Consider the following 6,433-nt stretch of genomic DNA (forward strand, 5'->3'; position numbering starts at 1 on the left):
CGCCTTGGGTGCTGAAACTAATCACTTTGAGTTTCCGCGGAGTGGGTCAAATTTATTCATAACCTCGCATTTATCACCGCGGGCCTCTCGCCGAATAGTTTTTCGCATGTATGAGGAAATTGTCGAACCGAAATTCTATCACGCCGGTCGAGGAGGGCTGTTAGAATTTTATGCACCTTGCCGTAACCAATAAATCAAACTATTGCGTAATATTGCCTCTATATGTATGGAGATCATTTCGGACCTTCAGTTTTATTTATTATAGTACTAAACAGATTTTTATGAACGATTTATGACATCCAAAACGTTTTGGTACAATTAAACGTCTTATCTTAAATCAAAACCTTTGATAATTTGTTACAACGAATGTTTTTACTAATGCGTACGATGAAATTTTACATGAAAGACGTTTGCATAAATTTTTTTTGTTGCTTAAATGGATTGACGAGCTCACAGCCCACCTGATATTAAGTGGTTACTGGAGCCCATAGAAATCTACAACGTAAATTCGCGACTCACCCTAAGATATAAGTTCTAAAGTCTCAGTGTAGTTACAACGGCTGCCCCACCCTTCAAACCGAAACGCATTACTGCTTCAGGGCAGAAATAGGCAGGGCGGTGGTACCTACCAGTGCGGACTTACAAGAGGTCCTACCATCAGTATTGATTTGCCAGCCAGTTAATGATTTAACAAAATACAGGTTCATTTATGACTTCCATTCTCGCGTCAGACACAGAATTATTTTGTAATTGGACGTTAAGCGTGAATTATTTCTTCTGGATTGCGGTGTAATTATTTACTACAGTATGTACATTAGATGTCACTTTATGAAGTTAAAGTAAGGATCTATAAATCTCCGGTGACTACGATAAATAGGATCGGTTGGCGGTTGACGCCGATAACAAAACAGAGGCTACCAGTTGTGCGCCGCGTATCGGTGGATCGATCGTTCTCCCGAGATGCGATCCTCGGCATTCCACCATCCCGACATCGGAGATAACTGAAAACATTACGTTTAATAATTTATCTACAGCAATTCGTTTGTGCGCCGGCTCTTTGTGGCTTCCCCCGTCTCGGCCCAATACAAATAACGCTTCTAAAGAAACGACAAGATTTACTAATATTAATACCAGGGCTGAGATTAAATAATGTGGGCAGTTAGATAATTTGTGTACCGATCATGCATACAGGAAGATATTTGTGAATAAGAAACTCAAGTAGACTCATCTCACTAATAGACCAAGTAACCAACACAAAGTTTACCGTTTCAATAAAATGTTAGAAATTAATCTTAACAATGTTTATTATTATCAAAATTGTTTCTTCTATTTAAGTTACATATTTGAGTTTTATTTCAACATAATCGGATTAAAAGTGTGCAATTTCCAAAAATATTCGATATTGAGTTAATATGCGTAAACATTTGGTATCACCAGTATTTTTCTCATAAATACTGTCAAAAGAGCGTAGTATAATTTTTTTTTTTTTTAGTTTACCTGTTTTGACTATTATGTAACAAAATTAATACATAATTTTATGTTACTTTAAAAGACAAATAATGTAACTGGTAAAAAATAAAAAATAAATATTGCAAAGATGATTAATATAAAAAATATCACATGTTAAACCTTTAAACCACTCTCTTGTAAAATTAGTAAGTTTTGAGATTATACAGTTTTAATGCGAGAAGACGATATACCTACTATTTGCTCAAAACATAGTTTATTGTTTAAATACGGGACATCTAATTTGAAGTGGTCACGCCTCCCTACTGTGTATGTGTAATGTGTTAATGTATTTTCCACCAAAACTATAATCGATTGAAAGACATTACTTGTGGAAATGAAAACGTATATACGTACGTCTGATGTCGAAGCAAAGTTCAAACAAAGATTTAACTCATTAATATTTCCTTTCGATGGAATGAAAAGCCCAAGTTCAGCATACTTCCACAGCGCAGACGGCAAATAATCCCGAAGAAAATCAATGAGGCATTCCAACACGCCACCGAGGGTACGATTGAGCCGAACTTTGAAGTCCTCAAAATGACTTCACCTAGAATCGTGATTCCGATGTGACAGGAATATAAGACGTATTGTGTTCAAATCACGGTGCGAAAATTCGGAAGAATGAAACTTAACTCGAAGAATTGAAAGTTTTACGAAATTTCCCATTAAAATCGGTTGTGTCACTAACCATTTTCGGTTTCATGTAATGATATTTCATATAAGATTTCTCTTTTTTTTCTACCTATGCTGATAGCCTTGAGAGGCTATTTCAGCTTCGCCCTAACGTGTGTAGGTGAGCTCACGGGGCTCAAACCGGAGTGTTGCTAACACTGACCCTAGCAAGAGCAGGGCTTCGCAGAATCTACCACCGGATCAGAAACGCGACCCACTGAGAAGATCCGGCGAGAAACTCAGTGGGCTAGTTAAGATTTCACGAACAAATGTCCGAAAACTATTAAAGTGTAGGTATATTGAACATTGTGAATACTGTTACTTCTTCTGGCTATAATTTTATGCCAAGCATACCAGCATTACTCAATAGGGTTGACGTCAGGCAGGTCGTAAACCTCATGCCAAATCCCTATGCAGCATAATCAGAGGACATGCTGCGCTGGCTTCGGATAATGCTTGATAAGGACACGAAGAAGAAGAATACGGTATTTATTGTTTTAATCCTCTTAATATCCTGAGCATTTTGTATAAGTTTGTATTTACTTTCATTATAAATGCCTTTTCAGTTATTTATATAAGTATTTTAAGTCTTAAAGGACTCTACCCCGTGATCACTGACCGGCTATGAGTGTTGTTGTTTTTCTTAGCAGCTTAGATTCACGAGGTCGCGACCCGTTCTATGTTAATTGGGGACGAGAATTTGTAGTTACCATAAAGTTATTGTCGCCACTTACTTTGACCCTTATGGATAAGTCTCAATTATCTTAACCCTTAGAACGCATTACTGGTTCGCGGCAAAACCAGGCATGATGGTAGTATCTACTGATGCACTTTATATTGCAGCCTATTATTACCAACACTAATCAGTTTTCGAGTGCAACCAAGAAAATCAATAAGCAAAACTTTCGCATTACTAATATTGCTTCAAATTTTCTTGTAATCAGCTACGTCGATTACCAACGATGACGGAAAAGTTCTAAATTTACATAAATCGAAATTACGCGTACTGACATGCGATAATAGAACTAAACGACTCGGTGACGTGACGAGGTATCGTTCGATTACATAAAAACCAATGAGCAGATAAAAAAAAAGCGATTATAAAGGGCATTACGATAAAAACGCCCGCTGATTTAGATTTCACATTAACAAAAATGTACAAGACGTTATAAAACAACATAAATCGAATCCCGCCGCGCGAGCCGCGTACGCTGTTTCACTTATGCATCGGGTATGTACATGAGCGAATACTTTATTGAGTTCATCGTTACAAGCCCGGGAACACGTTGTACGAACCATGAATTACTGTGTTGCGTAGCTGTCAATTTCGCGGTATAAAATTCCTCTTTGGACATGACAAAGGCAGCTGTCATCGTGTAGGTTGAAGGGTCGCAGGATCCCTCGAGGCTAAGCCCCCACCGTCTACCCGGGACACGCACGTCGTCCGAGACTCGCCTAATCCGTACCTACTCCACACATAAACCCATCTAATTGTTAATAAAACGAGGAATTCGGAAGCGTGCGGTTACATCACTCCGACGGACTCTCTAATTGATTTTTACTGCCCTTCTAATTTAATACGACTTTATGGGGTTAATCGATGCTAAATATTGTTTAGCGCTAATTATGTGACGTCTGCTCTTGGTTATCTGACGCGTACAGTGTTAAGTATAAATCTGATTAACAAAACACTCTCTATAATCGATTTAATGCGAGACTAGTGTTTGAAAAAAAGTTTAATTCATTATAAGATATTAATCAAACAAACTACAATAGAGGGAGACCGTGCTTAGTTCACGAGCGGGCTCATATTAGAAATATCCCAACGTTCGAATTCATCTTAACAAACCGGACGATATTTTTTCGAAATGTCTTATTTTCATAGTGAATGAGAATTTGTTGGGACTCCTTGAACGTGTACAACATAATGTTATTATAATTTATGTCATACTAAGCAGGTGAAGATATACAACTGAGTCATTCATTTTATTAAACATGTTTGCTAAGTCGATTTTTTTTTTCATTTGTTCGACTATAGACATCCATCACCCAGCGTGCGGCGCTTTCCCGCGCAGCTCTTTATTATATCACCAATGGTTTCCGGAGAGCACCAAAACATCTCCGTGCTCTTTACCCTGACTCCACACACATAATATACCATCTTAATACGGCAGACGCACAAAAGATCCACACGTCTTTGTTGTGCGTATGAGAAAGAATATTTGTACGTTAAATACATAACTTCAAGTACTTATTTACGCTTTTGAACTAAGATCTTTAAGTGATGACTCAAAGTTGAGGATTGTTGTTTACAATTGTTTTTTTTTTATCACACACGTCCAAGGGTCACAAGAAAATTAATCATGTAACAACTTCAAAATCAAGAGGCAATTCGTAATTCTAAATCAAAATCAGGTCAAGTTGACGTTTGACATTTTAAATATGACCAATAACCGTGTGAAATACTTCCTAAAATATGCGCGTAAAATGTAAATCCATAAACATTACGAAATTATCGATCGTAAAGTTAGTAAGAGCAATCTACAAACCGAGCAAGACAAAGGAAATATCCACAAAACAGATTGCGGAGGATACAACAAAAGCTTCGACCCCACTCACAGAGATATATTTTGCGACATAATAAGAGAAACATCCGCGCAAAATGCGAACATCGGGAACCATCCATTATGCAATGTCGCCGACAGACCGACCACCTCTCGCAAGAGCAGTTTGTATTAAGTCAACAAATCCAAAAACCATTCAAAGAACATTTGTTTCCATGAATAGTAATATGTAAATACTTTATTTTATACATGAGTGGCCAATCGTGACTGCTTTTGTTTTTCGCTCGTTCACAATTATTGCGCTGAATAATATGTTGCTCTTTGGATACATCTAGGGACTATGCTTTTGTACTCTTATTTGGTTTTAATTGTAGAATATGAATAATTTTAAATATGCTATAATATTTCTGGTGACAATGAGAATAGCCAATAATAACCACTCATCACTTCATAGGTTTTCTACACGTCATAACATGTATTAGATCCACATGAGTGATATCAAAATATTGCATTTGATGTTGTATAAAAATCTTTTATACGCAATTAATATTCATTGATGATCAACAATAAGTATAACACGTAATATTTCATGATGTCATCAAAATACCTGTAGGTACATATAGCTTCCTTTTACTACACGAAAAAAGGTTATGGCACGGATATATCTATTTAACCAGTCAATTGGCCACAAAGGACCGGAGATGCAAGATCCGATGTCTACAATAAAGTTCGGGTGATGGCGTCAGGGCATGGGCAACCCGTACGAGCACTTGTACAAGCCGTCCCGAGAGTATACGGATTTTAATTTTTCTTTTGTCTTTATGGATCACGAAATGTTTTGTGTACTCATGCCCCGGGAGGGCCGGCGCGGACCCCCGCCGCGGCTTCCTTCCTACATCTCTTCAATACAAAAAAAAAAAAAACTTCTTATAAAAATGCGCGTTCGACAAAAACGCTTACGTCGGGTGACAAGTGGCCTGCCTTTGTTTATGATATTTGTTGATTTGTTCAACTTGTTTATGAATGTTTATAACACCTGATGACTTGCCCTTTTCAGTTGCACGGGTCACGCGATTTTGATCCTAATTGGACGACTTTCGTTAAATTAATTGGATAGATCTAACGTATTGACGGTAATATGATTTTAATTTGTACCTCCAATTATTGTGCTGTGTTTGGGTACGGTTGTCACAGATTATTTACGATTCTGTTAATCCTCAGAAAATATGATCTTACACACATCTTTTTAACGAACAATTTGTTTGGGCTCACGTCACTTTTATGAATATGGCTTATTTGACTTTCTTGTAGGCGGTTTTTTTTTTATTTTTATGAAGCTTAAAGTTAAGCTCACATCGCTGCTTGTAAACAAAATGATGATCCGATAAATTGTAATATGTTGTTGTGGGTAGGCGAGTATCCGAATAATAAGTATCGTTCGTTCTCTCATTTGAATTTTCAAACACCTTCGTTCATGTTTCGAGAATAAAAAAAATAAAAAAAAACAGAATTCGTTCATTAAAACGAACAGTCGAAATTGTCGGTAAGGTCATGTACACCAAATGAGAATCTAGATGCACTTACAAGATATCCCGAATCCAATACGAGGTGCAATAAAAAGTAAAAATAACGCGCTCGCCAAAATAATTCTGGGATAGAATAAATTACAGTGTTAACAGCCGGAAATG

The sequence above is a fragment of the Bombyx mandarina genome, chromosome 01 (assembly GCF_030267445.1).
Source record: "Bombyx mandarina strain Sakado chromosome 01, ASM3026744v2".
NCBI classification, from domain to species: domain Eukaryota; kingdom Metazoa; phylum Arthropoda; class Insecta; order Lepidoptera; family Bombycidae; genus Bombyx; species Bombyx mandarina.